Genomic DNA, 20,072 nt, shown 5'->3' on the forward strand with positions numbered 1-20,072 from the left:
CCAACGGATAACTCATCAAAAAAGACAAAAAACATAACACACAAAGAAACTCTCAAGGCACACAAAACACACCTCACAACAACACACATCACACATTGCATGCCACACACAGAAAAGTACACAGAACAATGTACACAACAAGCAGTAATGAACCCATGTAGCACATAGTAGCTACACAACACACTCAACACGGACAAACACACAAAACACTCAGGAAATAAAGAAGACCCACCCATCACAGACATCACAACCCAAAACACACAAGAACACACAGCACACACAGCAGAGCAAGACAGAATACACACAGAATCACAAAACAAACACCACAAATCATTCACTAACATATACAAACCACACAAACACCACACTACAGAAACAACGAATCTGAAAACCACAACACAGATCAAATACACACAACACACAGTAAAAAACACACAACACACATACCACACTGCAAGACAGAAAGCAATGAACCTAAAAGTCACACTGTGCACAAAACGCAATGCGCACAAAATGTACATCACAACAGTTAGCACAAACAACACACAATACATACTACACAAACCACACAATACATATAAAATGACACACACAGAACATACAACACAGACATGCAGAATATACAGAAGGCGCCAGCAGAACTCATAAAACACAGACAGAATACACACACAACACGCAAAACCTGTTTACATGCAACCACTCAACACACAGACAGTACATCATGCTAAACAATAAACCCCACATGCACCGAGCACATATCTCCACAAAATGCACGTGAAACATGGTTCAATGACTACACAAAACACACAGGGAGGCACACTCACCAAGCGTGGCCACACACAGTACACACACCACAAATTGCACTCATTGCTCAAACAGACATCCACACACACAACCTGTCCAACACACACACAAATCACAATCACACATGAAGAACACACACTACACACAACACATGGAAAATGACATTGAATAAATACACAAACCACAACAAAAAGAACACCGAATTTATGAAAAACATGTTTCACACACTACACACATCTCACAAAAAACACAAGAAACGTACAGCACACTGGTCCTCACGGAACACACAATGCAAAGCACTGAACATATATTTACAAAGCATATACAACACAGCACACAATTAATATCTGTAAAAACATGGAAAACACAGATGACACAGCACATGCCAAAACGGAAAATGGAAAAGAACACAGACAACACACATGCAATTGAGAACACAATACGTTGCCCTTCACGCAACAACGTGCAGTCACATCAAACACTAAACCTGAAACAGGGAACCATGCACAGAACAAATAAGGTTTCCAACCATGAGCACAACACGCTACGCAAGAGATGCCAAACATACAACACACAGAGACCCACTCCAAGCACACAACATCCAACACAGAATGATCCACAACCACCCCAGCACACAGAACTCCACAGCGAAATACACAAGGAACATGCACTACAAACAACATAGTACCCAAACTGCACCCATCACATGCACAACAGTCACAGCACAGAAAAAACACAACACAACACACAGGAAAAACACACACACAAATATAAACCCCACCACACACATTAAATAAACAGAGCACAAGCATCACAGCAAGAAACATACAGTAACACAGCACGAAACATGTAACACAACACAGAATACACACACAATCACAAAACAAACACCACAAAATATGCCCTACCATATAGACAAAAGACAAACAACGCACTTCACACATGACACAAAACCCAACAAACACAAAACACCTCACAGAAAAATTCACAACACAAATGTCACAAACGCAACACACACACAAAAAGAAACACATTAATTCATCACCAAAACACACAAAATAACACACAAATCACAGAACAGTACATCACACAGCACACAGAAACATCACACACAAATTTAATATAACAGCTCACCAAACCCGCAACACCCTCCATTAACCACACAACACACAGACCGATGCAACCACTACGTAGCACACATGAAGTCACACACCACACACACTCAAGGAATAACCACAACAAACACAAGTAAACACCTCAAATGAGAACACACACGATCTCAACACGCAAACAGCACGACATACGAATCAACACACCACTAACATCGCAGAACCTAAAGGCACACAGTTCTCACAAAGGTCAGTTATCCTTATACACACCACACACACTGTGAGGCACACTACACAAGCAAAACCACATACAGATAATATATCTCACCTCACACATGGAACCACTTACACACACAAACTCTCAAACACAGCCAAACACGTATCACAATCACAAATGCAATACAGACACAACAAATAAAAACCACACGGTACACACACAATGAAAAATAAACACATACAGCACACATTTAACACACTACAGCCCCCTCACACATGTATACACATGGGCACCAGTACACAATACGCACACACATAAAACTCAAAAAGTAACAACACAAGTCACAGGGCACACACTAGTCAGGACAGAGAGAATATTTCTCATAGAACACACAAATCACATTTGTGAGATTACGTGCATCACACACAATGAGGCACACTAAACAAGCACAACTACACACGGACAACGCATCTCAGATCACAAACATAGCAACCACACACACTCAACCACTCAAACAATACCACACACAAATCACAATATCACACACAAAACACCCACAACACTCAAAAATACATACGCAAAACACACATAACCAACAAAGAAGACAAGTAGCGCACATTTCACACACTGCACACTACACACACATCCATGCGCGCACACACCACACATACATCCTCACACGGGAGCACAATGCAGAACACTCACACAACACAGAAACACAAAAGACTAGAGTCTCAAGATACACACCACATACCTCAAGGCACATAACTGCTCAGAACACACGCAGAAACTTTGCACAGACTATGTACTGCACACACTATGAGACGTACACAAGAAGCACAACTGCACACAGTCAAGACATCTCACATCACGTGCATAACTCAAACAGCAAAATACACACACAACCTCTGTAACACAACCACACACAGATCACAATCACAAACACAAAACAGACACAATGCATACAAACCCATGCACAACCAACAGAACCAGACACAACACACCTATAATGCAGTACACACAACACACACACTCCCAAGCATGCAATAGAGGCACACACAGACCCACACGCAGACATCACGATACACAACACACGAACACACAGACGAAAATACACACTCACAGAAGACATCAGACACAACGCAAAACTAAAATCACACAGATTGTTCAAAATACACAGACCAACCAACGTCTACCGTGTACATAACACACAGAAAGCATATAGGCAGCATTCATACAACACAGTACGTAACACAACAGACAACAGAAAGACCGGACACATTACACATGAAACAGGATACGGGAAGCCACACAACCAACATGCAGAATATTCAAACACCAACGGATAACTCATCAAAAAAGACAAAATACATAACACACAAAGAACCTCTCAAGGCACACAACACACACCTCACAACAACACACATCACACATTGAATTCCACACATAGAATAGTACACAGAACAATGTGCTCAACAAGCAGTAAAGAACACATGTAGCATATAGTAGCTACACAACACACTCAACACGGACAAACACACAACACTCAGGAAATAAAGAAGACCCACCCATCACAGACATCACAACCCAAAACACACAAGAACACACAGCACACACAGCAGAGCAAGACAGAATACACACAGAATCACAAAACAAACACCACAAAACATTCACTAACATATACAAACCACACAAACACCACACTACAGAAACAACGAATCCGAAAACCACAACACAGATCAAATACACACAACACACAGTAAAAAACACACAACACACAAACCACACTGCAAGACAGAAAGCAATGAACCTAAAAGTCATACTACGCACAAAACGCAATGCGCACAAAATGTACATCACAACAGTTAGCACGAACAAGACACAATACATACTACACAAACCACACAAGTCATATAAAATGACACACACAGAACATACAACACAGACATGCAGAACATACAGAAGGCGCCAGCAGAACTCATAAAACACAGAATACACACACAACACGCAAAACCTGTTTACATACAACCACTCAACACGCAGAGTTCATCACGCTAAACAATAAACCCCACATGCACCGAGCACATATCTCCACAAAATGCAAGTGAACCACGGTTCACAGACTACACAAAACACACAGGGAGGCACACTCGCCAAGCGTGGCCACACACAGTACACACACCACAAATTGCACTCATTGCTCAAACAGACATCCACACACACAACCTGTCCAACACACACACAAATCACAATCACACATGAAGAACACACACTACACACAACACACGGAAAATGACATTGAATAAATACACAAACCACAACAAAAAGAACACCGAATTTATGAAAAACATGTTTCACACACTACACACATCTCACAAAAAACACAAGAAACGTACAGCACACTGGTCTTCACGGCACACACAATGCAAAGCATTGAACATATATTTACAAAGCATATACAACACAGCACACAATTAATATCTGTAAAAACATGGAAAACACAGATGACACAGCACATGCCAAAACGGAAAATGGAAAAGAACACTGACAACACACATGCAATTGAGAACACAGTACGTTGCCCTTCACGCAACAACGTGCAGTCACATCAAACACTAAACCTGAAACAGGGAACCATGCACAGAACAAATTAGGTTTCCGACCATGAGCACAACACGCTACGCAAGAGATGCCAAACATACAACACACAGAGACCCACTCCAAGCACACAACATCCAACACAGAATGATCCACAACCACCCCAGCACACAGAACTCCACAGCGAAATACACAAAGAACATGCACTACAAACAACATGGTACCCAAACTGCACCCATCACATGCACAACAGTCACAGCACAGAAAAAACACAACACAACACACAGGAAACACACACACACAAATATAAACCCCACCACACACATTAAATCAACAGAGCACAAGCATCACAGCAAGAAACATACAGTAACACAGCACGAAACATGTAACACAACACAGAATACACACACAATCACAAAACAAACACCACAAAATATGCCCTACCATATAGACAAAAGACAAACAACGCACTTCACACGACACAAAACCCAACAAACACAAAACACCTCACAGAAAAATTCACAACACAAATGTCACAAACACAACACACACACAAAAAGAAACACATTAATTCATCACCAAAACACACAAAATAACACACAAATCATAGAAAAGTACATCACACAGCACACACAAACATCACACACAAATTTAATATAACAGCTCACCAAACCCACAACACCCTCCATTAACCACACAACACACAGACCGACGCAACCACTACGTAGCACACATGAAGCCACACACCACACACACTCAAGGAATAACCACAAAAAACACAAGTAAATACCTCAAATGAGAACACACACGATCTCAACACACAAACAGCACGACATACGAATCAACACACCACAAACATCGCAGAACCTAAAGGCACACAGTTCTCACAAAAGTCAGTTAACCTTATACACACCACACACACTATGAGGCACACTACACAAGCAAAACCACATACAGATATTATATCTCACCTCACACACGGAACCACTTACACACACAAACTCTCAAACACAGCCAAACATGTATCACAATCACAAATGCAATACAGACACAATAAATAAAAACCACACGGAACACAAACAACGAAAAATAAACACATACAGCACACATTTAACACACTACAGACACCGCACACATGTATACACATGGGCATCACTACACAATGCGCACACACACAAAACTCAAAAAGTAACAACACAAGTCACAGGGCACACACCAGTCAGGACAGAGAGCATATTTCTCATAGAACACACAAATCACATTTGTGAGATTACGTGCATCACACACAATGAGGCACACTAAACAAGCAAAACTACACACGGACAACGCATCTCAGATCACAAACATAGCAACCACACACACTCAACCACGCAAACAATACCACACACAAATCACAATATCACACACAAAACACACACAACACTCAAAAATCCATACGCAAAACACACATAACCAACAAAGACAAATAGTGCACATTTCACACACTGCACACTACACACACAGCCATGCGCGCACACACCACACATACATCCTCACACGGGAGCACAATGCAGAGCACTCACACAACACAGAAACACAAAAAACTAGAGTCTCAAGATACACACCATACACCTCAAGGCACATAACTGCTCAGAACACACGCGGAAACTTTGCACAGACTATGTACTGCACACACTATGAGACGTACACAAGAAGCACAACTGCACACAGTCAAGACATCTCACATCACGTGCATGACTCAAACAGCAAAATACACACACAACCTCTCTAACACAACCACACACAGATCACAATCACACACACAAAAGAGACACAATGCATACAAACCATTGCACAACCAACAAAACCACACACAACACACCTATAATGCAGTACACACAACACACACACTCCCAAGCATGCAATAGAGGCACACACAGACCCACACGCAGACATCATGATACACAACACACGAACACACAGACGAAAATACACACTCACAGAAGTCATCAGACACAACGCAAAACTAAAATCACACAGATTGTTCAAAATACACAGACCAACCAACGTCTACCGTGTACGTAACACACAGAAAGCATATAGACAGCATTCATACAACACAGTACGTAACACAACAGACAACAGAAAGACCGGACACATTACACATGAAACAGGAAACGGGAAGCCACACAACCAACACGCAGCATATTCAAACACCAACGGATAACTCATCAAAAAAGACAAAATATATAACACACAAAGAACCTCTCAAGGCACACAACACACACCTCACAACAACACACATCACACATTGCATGCCACACACAGAAAAGTACACAGAACAATGTACTCAACAAGCAGTAATGAACCCATGTAGCACATAGTAGCTACACAACACACTCAACACGGACAACACACAACACTCAGGAAATAAAGAAGACCCACCCATCACAGACATCACAACCCAAAACACACAAGAACACACAGCACACACAGCAGAGCAAGACAGAATACACACAGAATCACAAAACAAACACCACAAATCATTCACTAACATATACAAACCACACAAACACCACACTACAGAAACAACGAATCCGAAAACCACAACACAGATCAAATACACACAACACACAGTAAAAAACACACAACACACAATCCACACTGCAAGACAGAGAGCAATGAACCTAAAAGTCACACTGCGCACAAAACGCAATGCGCACAAAATGTACATCACAACAGTTAGCACAAACAACACACAATACATACTACACAAACCACACAATACATATAAAATGACACACACAGAACATACAACACAGACATGCAGAACATACAGAAGGAGCCAGCAGAACTCATAAAACACAGACAGAATACACACACAACACGCAAAACCTGTTTACATACAACCACTCAACACACAGACAGTACATCACGCTAAACAATAAACCCCACATGCACCGAGCACATATCTCCACAAAATGCACGTGAACCATGGTTCACAGACTACACAAAACACACAGGGAGGCACACTCGCCAAGCGTGGCCACACACAGTACACACACCACAAATTGCACTCATTGCTCAAACAGCCATCCACACACACAACCTGTCCAACACACACACAAATCACAATCACACATGAAGAACACACACTACACACAACACATGGAAAATGACATTGAATAAATACACAAACCACAACAAAAAGAACACCGAATTTATGAAAAACATGTTTCACACACTACACACATCTCACAAAAAACACAAGAAACGTACAGCACACTGGTCCTCACGGAACACACAATGCAAAGCACTGAACATATATTTACAAAGCATATACAACACAGCACACAATTAATATCTGTAAAAACATGGAAAACACAGAAGACACAGCACATGCCAAAACGGAAAATGGAAAAGAACACAGACAACACACATGCAGTTGAGAACACAATACGTTGCCCTTCACGCAACAACGTGCAGTCACATCAAACACTAAACCTGAAACAGGGAACCATGCACAGAACAAATAAGGTTTCAGACCATGAGCACAACACGCTACACAAGAGATGCCAAACATACAACACACAGAGACCCACTCCAAGCACACAACATCCAACACAGAATGATCCACAACCACCCCAGCACACAGAACTCCACAGCGAAATACACAAAGAACATGCACTACAAACAACATAGAACCCAAACTGCACCCATCGCATGCTCAACAGTCACAGCACTGAAAAAACACAACACAACACACAGGAAACACACACACACAACCATAGAAACACCGCCACACACATTAAATCAACAGAGCACAACCATCACAGCAAGAAACACTCAGTAACACAGCACGAAACATGTAACACAACACAGAATACACACACAATCACAAAACAAACACCACAAAATATGCCCTACCATATAGACAAAAGACAAACAACACACTTCACACATAACACAAAACCCAACAAACACAAAACACCTCCCAGAAAAATTCACAACCAAATGTCACAAACGCAACACACACACACAAAAAAACACATTAAAACATCACCAAAACACACAAAATAACACACAAATCACAGAACAGTACATCACACAGCACACACAAACATCGCACACAAATTTAATATAACAGCTCAACAAACTCACAACACCCTCCATTAACCACACAACACACAGACCGACGCAACCACTACGTAGCACACATGAAGCCACACACCACACACACTCAAGGAATAACCACAACAAACACAAGTAAACACCTCAAATGAGAACACACACGATCTCAACACGCAAACAGCACGACATACGAATCAACACACCGCAAACATCGCAGAACCTAAAGGCACACAGTTCTCACAAAAGTCAGTTAACCTTATACACACCACACACACTGTGAGGCACACTACACAAGCAAAACCACATACAGATAATATATCTCACCTCAACACAGAACCACTTACACACACAAACTCTCAAACACAGCCAAACAGTATCACAATCACAAATGCAATACAGACCCACCAAATAAAAACCGCACGGAACACACACAATGAAAAATAAACATACAGCACACATTTAACACACTACAGACCCCACAGACATGTATACACATGGGCACCACTACACAATGCACACACACACAAAACTCAAAAAGTAACAACACAAGTCACAGGGCACACACCAGTCAGGACAGAGAGAATATTTCTCGTAGAACACACAAATCACATTTGTTAGATTACATGCATCACACACAATGAGGCACACTAAACAAGCAAAACTACACACGGACAACGCATCTCAGATCACAAACATAACAACCACACACACTCAACTACTCAAACAATACCACACACAAATCACAATATCACACACAAAACACCCACAACACTCAAAAATACATACGCAAAACACACATAACCAACAAAGAAGACAAGTAGTGCACATTTCACACACTGCACACTACACACACAGCCATGTGCGCACACACCACACATACTTCCTCACACGGGAGCACAATGCAGAACACTCACACAACACAGAAACACAAAAGACTAGAGTCTCAAGATACACACCACACACCTCAAGGCACATAACTGCTCAGAACACACGCGGAAACTTTGCACAGACTATGTACTGCACACACTATGAGACGTACACAAGAAGCACAACTGCACACAGTCAAGACATCTCACATCACGTGCATAACTCAAACAGCAAAATACACACACAACCTCTGTAACACAACCACACACAGATCACAATCACACACACAAAACAGACACAATGCATACAAACCCATGCACAACCAACAAAACCAGACACAACACACCTATAATGCAGTACACACAACACACACACTCCCAAGCATGCAATAGAGGCACACACAGACCCACACGCAGACATCACGATACACAACACACGAACACACAGACGAAAATACACACTCACAGAAGACATCAGACACAACGCAAAACTAAAATCACACAGATTGTTCAAAATACACAGACCAACCAACGTCTACCGTGTACGTAACACACAGAAAGCATATAGACAGCATTCATACAACACAGTACGTAACACAACAGACAACAGAAAGACCGGACACATTACACATGAAACAGGAAACGGGAAGCCACACAACCAACACGCAGCATATTCAAACACCAACGGATAACTCATCAAAAAAGACAAAATACATAACACACAAAGAACCTCTCAAGGCACACAACACACACCTCACAACAACACACATCACACATTGCATGCCACACACAGAAAAGTACACAGAACAATGTACTCAACAAGCAGTAAAGAACCCATGTAGCACATAGTAGCTACACAACACACTCAACACGGACAACACACAACACTCAGGAAATAAAGAAGACCCACAGATCACAGACATCACAACCCAAAACACACAAGAACACACAGCACACACAGCAGAGCAATATAGAATACACGCAGAATCACAAAACAAACACCACAAATCATTCACTAACATATACAAACCACACAAACACCACACTACAGAAACAACGAATCCGAAAACCACAACACAGTTCAAATACACACAACACACAGTAAAAAACACATAACTCGCAAACCACACTGCAAGGCAGAAAGCAATGAACCTAAAAGTCACACTGCGCACAAAACGCAATGCACACAAAATGTACATCACAACAGTTAGCACAAACAACACACAATACATACTACACAAACCACACAATACATATAAAATGACACACACAGAACATACAACACAGACATGCAGAACATACAGAATGCGCCAGCAGAACTCATAAAACACAGACAGAATACACACACAACTCGCAAAACCTGTTTACATACAACCACTCAACACACAGACAGTACATCACGCTAAACAATTAACCCCACATGCACCAAGCACATATCTCCACAAAATGCACGTGAACCATGGTTCACAGACTACACAAAACACACAGGGAGGCACACTCACCAAGCGTGACCACACACAGTACACACACCACAAATTGCACTCATTGCTCAAACAGACATCCACACACACAACCTGTCCAACACACACACAAATCACAATCACACATGAAGAACACACATTACACACAACACATGGAAAATGACATAGAAAAAATACACAAACCACAACAAAAACAGCACCGAATTTATGAAAAACATGTTTCACACACTACACACATCTCACAAAAAACACAAGAAACGTACAGCACACTGGTCCTCACGGAACACACAATGCAAAGCACTGAACATATATTTACAAAGCATATACAACACAGCACACAGTTAATATCTGTAAAAACATGGAAAACACAGATGACACAGCACATGCCAAAACGGAAAATGGAAAAGAACACAGACAACACACATGCAATTGAGAACACAATACGTTGCCCTTCACGCAACAACGTGCAGTCACATCAATCACTAAACCTGATACAGGGAACCATGCACAGAACAAATAAGGTTTCCGACCATGAGCACAACACGCTACGCAAGAGATGCCCAACATACAACACACAGAGACCCACTCCAAGCACACAACATCCAACACAGAATGATCCACAACCACCCCAGCACACAGAACTCCACAGCGAAATACACAAAGAACATGCACTACAAACAACATTCTGTAGTGGTGCCGGTGCATGTTTATGTGTGTGGTGTGTATGAGTGTATTTGTGTGTGGGGTGTGTAGTTTTTGAAATGTGTGCTATGTGTGCTAATTGTAAGTTGTGTGCTTTGCGTGTGGTTTTGTATTTGTTGTGTGAGTTATGCATGTGTGTTTGTGACACATGCTTGGCTGTTTCTGTGAGGCTGTTCATGTAATTGGTTGTTGTGTGTGTGAGGTGAGATATGTTATGTGTATGTGGTTCTTCTTTTGTGTTGTGCGTCATTGTGCGTGTGGTGTGTACATGGTTACCTGTGGTTTGTGAGAACTGTGTGCCTGTATGTCCTGCGATGTTTGTGGAGTATGTTGTTTCATAAGATGTTCTACCTACCTGTTGAGATTGTGTCTGCTCTGCATGTCTTTGTTTTTGTGGCTGGCCACTTGTGTTTGTTGTGGTTATTCCTTCAGTGTGTTTTGTGTGTGTCTGTATGTGTGGTATGTAGTGATTGTGTTGGTCTGTGTGTTGTGTGGTTAATGCAGGGTGTTGTGGGTGCTAAGAGCTGTGAAGTTTAAATTGTGTGTAATGTTTCTGTGTGTCTTGGGAAGTATTCTTCTGTGATTTGTGTATTGTTTCGTGTGTCGTGTTAATGTATTGATGTGTTTCTTCTAATGTGTGGGTTGTGTGTGTGATATTTGTCTTTTACGTCTTTTTGTGATGTGTTTTCTGTTTGCTTACTTTTTGTGTCAGGTGTGAAGTGCATTGTTTTTTGTGTATACGGTAGGGCGTGCTTTCCGGTGTTTGTGATTGTGTGGTGTTCTGTGTTGTGTCATCTTTTGCATCCTGTTTAATTGTGTATTTTGTCGTGATGTCTCTGATCGGTTGGTTTAATGTGTGTTGCAGTATATATGTGATTGTGTGTGTGTTTCCTGTGTGCTGTGTTCTTTTTGTGTTGGGACTGTTGTGTAGAAAGTTGTGTATGTGATGTGTGCCTTTTTGGTGCTTTGTAATGTAAGTTCTGTCTGAATTTCTCTGTGGAGTTCTGGGTGACTGGTGTGGTTGTGGTGGTTCTGTTTTGGGTGTTGCATGCTGGGAGTGTGTCTTTGTGTGTTGTATGTTTGGCGTCTTCTTAGGAGCATGTTGTGTTCTTGGTTGGGAATGTTATGTGGCCTGTGAATGGTTTTCTATTTCATGTTTAGTGTGTGATGTGACCACACGTGTTGCGTGATGTGCAACATATTGCATTCTCAGCGGCACGTGTGCTGTGTGTATTCCTTCCTGTTTCAGTTTTGTGCTCGTGTTGTGTCACCTGTGTATTTATGTGTCATTTGGGTAGTTAATGTATACTGTATTGTATACAATTTGTACATGTATATTCTATCCTTTGCATCGTGTGTTCTGTGAGGTCCTGTGTGTTGCATATTTATGTGTGTTTTTTGTGATTCGTGGTGTGTGAAATGTATGTTTCATAAATTCGGTGTTCATTTTGTTGTGATGTGCATATTTTTGGCATGTTATTTTGCATGTGTTGTGTGTGGTGGGTGTTATGTGTGTGATTGTGATTTGTGTGTGTTTGTGTTTGACAGTTTGTGTGTGTGGTTGGATGTCGGAGTAATGAGTGCAATTTGTGATGTGTGTAGTGTGTGGTCATGCTTGGTCAGTGTGCCTCACTGTGTGTGTTGTGTTTACTCTGAGAACCATGGTTCATGTGCACTGTGTGCAGTTATATGCTCGGTGTGTGGGGGATTTCTTGTTAAGTGTGATGTGCTGTTTGTGTGTTGAGAGGTTGTATGTAAACTCTGAGTTTGAGTGTTGTGGGTGATTTGCGTTTTTTGTTGTTGTTTTGTGTTGGCGCTTTCTGTGTGTGTTGTTTGTGGCTTTGTGTGCTGTATGTTCTGTGTGTGTTGTTATATGTGTGTTGTATTCTTTGTGCTGTACATAGTGTGTGTTGTCTGTGCTAACTGTTGTGATGTACATTTTTGTGTGCGTTGTTATATGTGTGTTGTGTGTCGTTTTGTTTCTTTGTTTTGTGTCTTGCTGTGTGGGTTGTGTGTTATGTTTCTTACTGTGTATTCTGAGAGTTTGATCTATGTTGTGCTTTTTGGATTTGTTTCTTGTGTGTGGTTGGTATAAGGTAGTGAATGATTTGTTGTGTTTGTTTTGTGATTCTGTGTGTATTCTGTTTCATTATGCTGTGTGTGCTGTGCGCTCTTGTGAGATTTGGGTTGTTTTCTCCATGACCTGTGAGTCTTCTTTATTCTCTGTGTGTTGTGTGTTGTCCGTGTTGTGTGTGTTGTGCATGTCCTATGTGTGGTATGGGTTCTTTACTGCTTGTTGAGTACACTGTTCTGTGTACACTTCTCTGTGTGGCGGGCAATGTGTTATGTGTGTGGTTGTGTGTTGTGTGTTCTCTGCATTGAGTTGTTCTTTGTCTATTGTACATTCTGCCATTTTTGATGAGTTATCCACTGGTGTTTGAGTAGGTTGTGTGTTTGTGGTGTGCCTTCCAGTGTCCCTGAGTGTGTGTAATGTGTCTGGTCTTTCTTTTGTCTGTTGTGTTGTGTACTGTGTTCTGGATTTTGTGAGTGCTCTCTGTATGATTTCTGTGTGTTATGCACAGGTTAGATGTTGGGTGGTTTGTGTATTTGGAGCATTGTGTGTGATGTTAGCTTTGCGTTGTGTCTGGTGTGTTCTGTGAGTGTGTATTTTGTGTGTTTTGTTTCGTGCTTTCTGCGTGTGGGTCTGTGTGTGCTCCATATTTCATGCTTGTGGCTGTGTGTATGGTGTGTACTGCATTCTAGCTGTTTGTGTGCACTTCTGTTTATTGTGTGTGGTATTGTCTGTGTTGTGTCTGTTTTGTGTGTGAGATTGTGATTTCTGTGTGGTTGTGTTAGAATGTTTGTGTGTGTGTTTGCCAGTTTGAGTTATGCACCTGATGTGAAATGTGTTGACTGTGTGTGGCTGTGCTTGTTTAGTATATCTCATGTTGTGTGCAGTACGTAGCTGTTGCCATGTTTTTTTGTCTGTGTTGTGTGCATTTATGCGACCTAAGGTGTGTGGTGTTTACCTTTTGACTCTTGTTTTGCATATTTCTGTGTTGTGTTTGAGTTCTGTGTTGTGCACTTTTGTGAGGATGTATGCGTGGTGTGTCTGTGCGTGGTTGAGTGTGTAGTGTTCAGTGTGTGAAATGTGTGGAATTTGTTTATGTTGTTTATGTGTGTTTTGCCTATGGATTTGTGAGGGTTGTGTGTTTTGCGTGTGTGATTGTGATTTGTGTGTGGTTGTGTTTGAGTGGTTGCTTGTGTGCAGGTATGTTTGTGATGTGAGGTGTGCTGCCCATGTGTGGTTTTGCTTGTTTGTGTGTGTCATGGGATGTATTCTTCTGTGATTTGTGTATTATTTTGTGTGTCGTGTTAATGTATTGATGTGTTTCTTCTAATGTGTGGGTTCTGTGTGAGATATTTGTCTCTTATGTCTTTTTGTGATGTGTTTTGTGTTTGCTTGCTTTTGAGTCAGGTGTGAAGTATGTTGTTTTTTGTGTATACGGTAAGGAGTGCTTTCTAGTGCTTGTGATTGTGTGGTGTTCTGTGTTGTGTCATCTTTTGCATGCTGTTTTATTGTATATTTTTTCGTGATGTCTGTTATCTGTTGGTTTAATGTGCATGGCGGTGTATATGGGATTGTGTGTGTGTTTCCTGTGTGCTGTGTTCTTTTTGTGTTGTGACTGTTGTGTAGAATGTTGTGTATGTGATGTGTGCAGTTTTGGTGCTTTGTAATGTAAGTTCTCTGTGAATTTCTATGTGAAGTTCTGTGTGACTGGTGTGGTTGTCGTGGTTCTGTCTAGGGTGTTGTGTGCTTGGAGTGTGTATTTGTGTGTTGTATGCTTGGCGTCCTCTGTGTAGCGTGTTGTGTTCATGGTTGGGAATGTTTTGTGACCTGTGAATGGTTTTCTCTTTCATATTTAGTGTGTGATGTGACCACATGTATTGCATGATGTGCAACATATGGTGCTATCAGTGGCACGTGTGGTGCATGTATTCCTTTGTGTTTTGTGCTTTGTTCCTGTGTTTTGTCACCTGTGTGTTTTCGGTGTCATTTGCGTAGTAATTGTGTACTGTGTTGTATACAATTTGTACATATATATTCTGTGCTTTGCATCGTGTGATCTGTGAGGTCCTGTGTGCTGCATTTTTGTGTCTGTTTTGTGTGATTTGTGTAGTGTGTGAAATGTGTGTTTCATAAATTCAGTGTTCACTTTGTTGTGATGTGCATATTTCTGGCATGTCATTTTGCATGTGTTGTGTGTGGTGTGTGTTATGTCTGTGATTGTGATTTGTGTGTGTTTGTGTTTGACAGGTTGTGTGCGTGGTTGGCTGATGGAGTAATGAGTGCAATTTGTGATGTGTGTACTGTGTGTCGTCATGCTTGGTCAGTGTGCCTCACTGTGTGTGTTGTGTTTACTCTGTGAAGCATGGTTCATGAGCACTGTGTGCAGGTATGTGCTCAGTGTGCGGGGGGTTTGTTGTTTAGTGTGATGTGCTGTTTGTGTGTTGAGAGGTTGTATGTAAACTCTGGGTTTGTGTGTTGTGGGTGATTTGCGTTTGTGTTGAATGTTTTGTTTTGGTGCTTTCTGTGTGTGTTTTTTGTTGCTGTGTGTGCTGAATGTTCCGTGTGTGTTGTTTTATGTGTGTTGTATTGTTTGTGTTGTACATAGTGTGTGTTGTCTGTGCTAACTGTTGTGATGTACATTTTCGGGTGCATTGTGATGTGTGCACTGCGTGTCGTTTTATTTGTTTTGTGTCTTGCTGCGGGGGATGTGTGTCATGTTTTCTACTGTGTATTCTGAGAGTTTTATCTATGTTGTGCTTTTTGGATTTGTTTCTTGTCTAGTGGACTGTTTGTGTGGTTGGTATAAGGTAGAGAATGATTTGTTGTGTTTGTTTTGTGATTCTGTTTGTATTTTGTTTTGCTATGCTGTGTGTGCTGTGTGCTCTTGTGTGTTTTGGGTTGTGTTCTCCGTGATCTGTGAGTCTTGTTTATTTTCTGTGTGCTGTGTGTTGTCCGTGTTGTGTGTGTTGTGCATGTCCTATGTGTGGTATGGGTTCTTTACTGCTTGTTGAGTACACTGTTCTGTGTACATTTCTCTGTGTGGCGGGCAATGTGTGATGTGTGTGGTTGTGAGTTGTGTGTTCTGTGCATTGAGTTGTTCTTTGTGTGTTGTATATTCTGTCAGTTTTGATGAGTTATCCACTGGTGTTTGAGTAGGTTGTGTGTTTGTGGTGAGCCTTCCAGTGTCCCTGTGTGTGTGTAATGTGTCTGGTCTTTCTTTTGTCTGTTGTGTTGTGTACTGTGTTCTGGATTTTGTGAGTGCTCTCTGTATGATTTCTGTGTGTTACATAGAGGTTTGATGTTGGGTGGTCTGTGTATTTGGAGCATTGTATGTGAGGTTAGCTTTGTGTTGTGTCTGATGTGTCCTGTGAGGGTGTATTTTGTGTGTTTTGTTTCGTGCTTTCTGCGTGTGGGTCTGTGTGTGCTCCACATTGCAAGTTTGTTGCTGTGTGTATGGTGTGTAGTGCGTTCTAGCTGTTTGTGTGCGCTTCTGTTTGTTGTGTGTGGGATTGTCTGTGTTGTGTCTGTTTTGTGTGTGAAATTGTGATTTCCGAGTGGTTGTGTTAGAATGGTTGTGTGTGTGTGTTTGCCAGTTTGAGTTTCGCACCTGGTGTGAGATGTGTTGACTATGTGTGGCTGTCCTTGTTTAGTCTATCTCATGGTGTGTGCAGTACATAGCCGTTGCCATGTTTTTCGTGTGTGTTCTGAGCAGTTATGCTCCCTGAGGTGTTTGGTGTGTACCTTGGACTATTGTTTTGCATGTTTCTGTGTTGTGTTTGTGTTCTGTGTTGTGTACTTTTGTGTGGATGTATGTGTGGTGTGTCTGTGTGTAGTTGAGTGTGTAGTGTTCAGTGTGTGAAATGTGTGGTATTTGTTTATGTTGGTTATGTGTATTTTGCCTATGGATTTGTGAGTGTTGTGTGTTTTGGGTGTGTGATTGCGATTTTCATGTCATTGTGTTTGAGTGGTTCCTTGCGCGGGTATGTTTGTGATGTGAGGTGTGGTGTCCATTTGTGGTTTTGCTTGTTTGGTGTGTCTCATTCTGTGTGCTGCATGTACTCTCCAAATGTGATTTGTGTGTTTAAGGAGGAACATTTGCTCTGTTTTGACTGGTTTGTGCCCTGCAACTGTTGTGTTGTTACTTTTTGCGTTTTATGTGTTTGTGCATTCTGAAGTGGTGCTGGTGCATGTTTATGTGTGTGGCATGTATGACTGTATTTGTGTGTGGGGTATGTACTTTTTGAAATGTGTGCTATGTGTGCTAATTGTAAGTTGTGTACTTTGTGTGTGGTTTTGTATTTGTTGTGTGAGTTATGCATGTGTGATTGTTACACATGCTTGGCTGTTTCTGTGAGGCTATGAGTGTAATTGGTTGTTGTGTGTGTGAGGTGAGATGTGTTATGTGTATGTGGTTCTTCTTTTGTGTTGTGCGTCATTGTGCGTGTGGTGTGTACATGGTTACCTGTGGTTTGTGAGAACTGTGTGCCTGTATGTTCTGCGATGTTTGTGGAGTATGTTGTTTCATAAGATGTTCTACCTGCGTGTTGAGTTTATGTCTGTTCTCCATGTCTATGTGTTTGTGGATGGTCACTTGTGTTTGTTGTGGTTATTCCTTCAGTGTGTTTTGTGTGTGTCTGTATGTGTGGTATGTAGTGATTGTGTTGGTCTGTGTGTTGTGTGGTTAATGCAGGGTGTTGTGGGTGCTTTGAGCTGTGATGTTTAAATTGTGTGTAATGGTTGTGGGTGTCGGGGGATGTATTCTTCTGTGTTTTGTGTATTATTTTGTGTGTCGTGTTAATGTATTGATGTGTTTCTTCTAATGTGTGGGTTGTGTGTGACATTTGTCTTGTACATCTTTTTTGATGTGTTTTGTGTTTGCTTTCTTTTGTGTCAGGTGTGAATTACGTTGTTTTTTGTGTATACCTTAGAGGGTGCTTTCTGGTGTTTGTGATTGTGTGGTGTTCTGTGTTGTGTCATCTTTTGTATGCTGTTTTATCGTGTATTTTGTTGTGATGTCTGCGATCTGTTGGTTTAATGTGCGTTGCAGTGTATATGTGAGTGTGTGTGTGTTTCCTGTGTGCTGTGTTCTTTTTGTGTTGGGACTGTTGTGTAGAATGTTGTGTATGTGATGTGTGTAATTTGGTGCTTTATAATGTAAGTTCTGTGTGAATTTCTCTGTGGAGTTCTGTGTGACTGGTGTGGTTTTGGGTGGTTCTGTGTTGTGTGTTGTGTGCTTGGAGTGTGTCTTTGTGTGTTTGTATGTATGGCTTCTTCTGTGTAGCGGGTTGTGTTCGTGGTTGGGAATGTTATGTGGCCTGTGAATGGTTTTCTATTTCATGTTTAGTGCGTGACGTGACCACACGTGTTGTGTGATGTGCAACATATTGTGCTCTCAGTGGCACATCTGTTGTGTGTATTCCTTCCTGTTTTGCGTTTTGTGTCTGTGTTTTGTCCCCTGTGTGTTTTCGGTGTCATTTGGGTAGTAACTTTGTACTGTGTTGTATACAATTTGTGCATATATATTCTGTGCTTTGCATCGTGTGTTCTGTGAGGTCCTGTGTGCTGCATATTTGTGTATGTTTTGTGTGATTTGTGTAGTGTGTGAAATGTGTGTTTCATAAATTCGGTGTTCATTTTGTTGTGATGTGCATATTTCTGGCATGTCATTTTGCATGTGATGTGTGTGATGCGTGTTATGTCTGTGATTGTGATTTGTGTGTGTTTGTGCTTGACAGGTTGTGTGCGTGGTTGGCTGTTGGAGTAATGAGTGTAATTTGTGATGTGTGGACTGTGTGTGGTTATGCTTGGTCAGTGTGCCTCACTGTGTGTGTTGTGTTTACTCTGAGAACCATGGCTCATGTGCATTGTGTGCAGTTATGTGCTCGTTGTGTGGGGCATTTGTTGTTTAGTGTGATGTGCTGTTTGTATTTGGTGAGGTTGTATGTAAACTCTGGTTTTGAGTGTTGTGTTTTGGGTGATTTGTGTTTGTCTTGTATGTTTTGTGTTGGCGCTTTCTGAGTGTGCTGTTTGTTGTGGTGTGTGTTGTATGTTCTCTGTGTGTTGTTTAATGCGTGTTGTATTGTTTGTGTTGTACGTTGTGTGTGCTGCCTGTAC

Source organism: Manis javanica, chromosome 2 (genome assembly GCF_040802235.1).
Source record: "Manis javanica isolate MJ-LG chromosome 2, MJ_LKY, whole genome shotgun sequence".
NCBI classification, from domain to species: domain Eukaryota; kingdom Metazoa; phylum Chordata; class Mammalia; order Pholidota; family Manidae; genus Manis; species Manis javanica.